Below are 3,159 nucleotides of genomic sequence, written 5' to 3'. Positions count from 1 at the left end.
GCCGAGTCTACCCGAAGCTGGCGGCGGAAATAGCCGAACTGTCTGCCGGAAATAGCCGAAGGACGGGGGCGGAAAGAGCCGAGCGCCGATGGAAAACAGATGAGGAAAAGCTTCGCTCGGCGGCCAGGCGGGAGCGTCCCGGGAAACGGAGAGAGCCGAACCGGGCCGGGCCGGGCCGGGCCGAGCCGAGCCGGGCAGAACCGAGCCGAGCCGAGCTGAGCTGAGCCGAGCTGAGCCGAGCTGAGCTGAGCTGAGCCGAGCTGAGCTGAGCTGAGCTGAGCTGAGCTGGGCCGGGCAGAACCGCACCGAGTCGAGTCGAGTCGAGTCGAGTCGAGTCGAGTCGAGTCGAACCGAGTCGAGTCGAGTCGAGTCGAGTCGAGTCGAGTCGAACCGAGCCGAGCCGAGCCGAGCCGGGCCGGGCACAACCGCACCGAGCCGAACCGGACAGGTCCGCACTGAGCTGAGCCGGGCAGAACCGCACCGAGTCGAATCGAGCCGGGCCGAACCGTGCCAATCCGAGTCAAGTCGGGCCGGGCTGAGCCGAATCGAGTCGAACCGAGCCGGGCAGAACCGCACCTAGCCGAACCACACCGAGTCGAATCGAGCCGGGCCGAACCGCGCCGAGACGAGTCGAGTCGAGTCGGGGTTCCCGTGTGCGGGGTCAGCACAGCTCCGGTCCTGTCCCGGTCCTGTCCCTGTCCCAGGAATCCCGAGGTTGGGAACAACCCAGAACCAGGAGTGGAAAAAATGGGCGGATGGGGGGAGGTTCCGGGACCCCGGGGTCCTCTGTGAGCATCAGGACTTCATCCCCAAACACCTCCCGGTTCCCACTTGTCATTATCTCGTTCCCCAGGCTCCAGCTAATTAATGCAATTTCCTAAAACCCAGAACATTTCTTTTACCCAAGTCTTGGTGTGTCTCTGATCTGCATTTTACTTGCCCAAAGAAGATGCTTTTGCTTCAAGCCCTGGTACAAAGTCTTCAAAACTTAAAGCACTTCAGTCTGAGGACTGAAAAAGTCTAAAGAGACTTTAAAAGTCTTCAAAACTTAAAAAAAAACCCATTTTATACAGGGGGAGAGCTGCCAATCACAACTTGATTCTGTTTGCAGATGCACCCTGACATCTGCTACTTTCTCCCCAAAAAGATAAAGGAATAAAAGCACCCAATAAAACCTCATTTTATTAAAAATTCTGACCCATCAGCAGGCACCGACAGCTCCAACCCCTTCCTGTACAGAACAAAACCAGGGAAAAGGTCCAAATCCTTCCAGCCCAGACCCACCTCCCATCCACACCTGCATCATGATGCTCCCCTGGCTCCCTCTGGTACCTCCTTCACTTGCACCCCAAAAAAATAGGGGTGCATCCAGGTTGCACCCAGAAGGATGGATGGGTGCTGGCCCTGCTGGAGCCTTTAGGTGAAAATCCCAACCTGCCTGCCTGGTTCTGGTGCTGGAAATTGGGGTGGAGAGCAGGAGGGATTGCCCCCCCCCCCTTTCTCCTTATAAATCTATCTTTGCATTGCTGTAAAAGGGTATTTTGAGGGTTTTATCACTGCAGGTGTTTGCTTTCAGGGTGTGCACAAGCTGGCAAAGCTTTTTTTTTGGTTTTTTAAGCAGCAAAATGACTCAGGGGGAGCCCCCCCCCCCCACTCCCAGACAGATCCCTGGCTCCCTCTCCGAGCACAAAAAATCCCAATTCAGTGAAATTCCTTCTTTCCCTCAAATCCTTCACATTGCTGAGAGGGGTGTGGGCTGGAGAAGCCTTTCAAGGAGCACAGTCCATACTCCTCATCCTCATCCTGATCTCCCTGCCAGGAGATAACAGGATAACATCCTGAGAACTCCATCTCCCTCCTTCATTTCACAGGGTACAGAGCAAAAACCCTCCTGACATCCAGACCATCTTTGGAACAAGTTTCTGGCTTATCACAGCCTGAGGAGATAAAGCCAGAGGCTTCTTTAGGGTGTTTAGGGGATTATTTTTACCTTCAAGAAAAAGCAGCTGAACTGGAAGAAGATAAAATGGTGATAATTGCCTTGGGACATCTCAATTTCTGGACATTCCTCCAGTCCTGAAGTGCAGCTCTGCATCCTTAGATGCTTTTTATAAATAGCCATGGGATCAAAAGTGCTCATTCCTTGGGATCCTCAGCTTTTCCAGAGGAGGAGGCAGAGCACAGGGACACCTATAGAGCTCTAAAGTTATTTATTGTGCCCATTCAAATGCATCATCCCAACCTGCTCTGCTCCAAATCAGCTCAGAGACAGAACAGCCCCTCAGAGTGGATGCTTTTACCCCAAGGATGGATTTCATAGCCCTGGTTTTTGTTGTTGTTTGATTGTTTTTTTTCCCCCTAGCTCTCTGTTACTTTCCACTTCACTCTTTCTGCCTCTCTGCAAGAATCTCTGCTTTTAATTTAGGGTCATCCCTCCCTGCACAGAAGCTGGAGGCTCAAATACAGGGATACAGGGCTCCTTCTCTGCCTGCAGAGGGACCTGGAGAGACTGGAGAGTTGGGCTGATCCCAAGGGGATGAGGTTCAACACAAGAACCCCATGGGGAGCTCCAGGCTGGGCACAGAGTGGCAGAAAGGGAGCTGGGAGTCTGGCTTGCCAGGAAGCTGAAGAGGAGGCAGCAGTGTGCCCAGGTGGCCAAGAAGGCCAATGGCATCCTGGGCTGGCTGAGGAAGAGCGTGGCCAGCAGGTCCAGGGAAGGGATTCTGCCCCTGTGCTCATCCCTGGGGAGGCCACAGCTTGAGTCCTGTGTCCAGTTCTGGGCCCCTCAGCCCCTCAGGAAGGAGATTGTGGTGCTGAGCCATGCTGCTGGTCCAAGCCAAACCCTGTAGGAAGTGGAGGGGGTTCCTCATTTCAGTTTTGTCTTGGCAGGTTGACCCTGATGATGTTCTTACAAAAGAAGAGCAGATCTATCTTCTGGTGGAAGCTAAGGAGAAATGTCAGAGGGACATAAAAGCCCAACTGGAGAAGATTAAAGGTAATGTCCCCTTCACCTGGGCACGGGTCAGTCAGCCCCAGTGGAACTGGTAATGCTGTGGGAAATGCTGTCCCCTCCCAGTGGGAGCAGGATGGGGACAGTGACACGTGGCTCCTGAGGAGCTCCTGGCTGCTCTGGGTGCCATTAGGTGAACCTTGAGTCCT

This window comes from Calypte anna, chromosome 27 (genome assembly GCF_003957555.1).
Source record: "Calypte anna isolate BGI_N300 chromosome 27, bCalAnn1_v1.p, whole genome shotgun sequence".
Taxonomy (NCBI): Eukaryota; Metazoa; Chordata; class Aves; order Apodiformes; family Trochilidae; genus Calypte; species Calypte anna.
Note: the sequence above shows the minus strand (reverse complement) of the source record.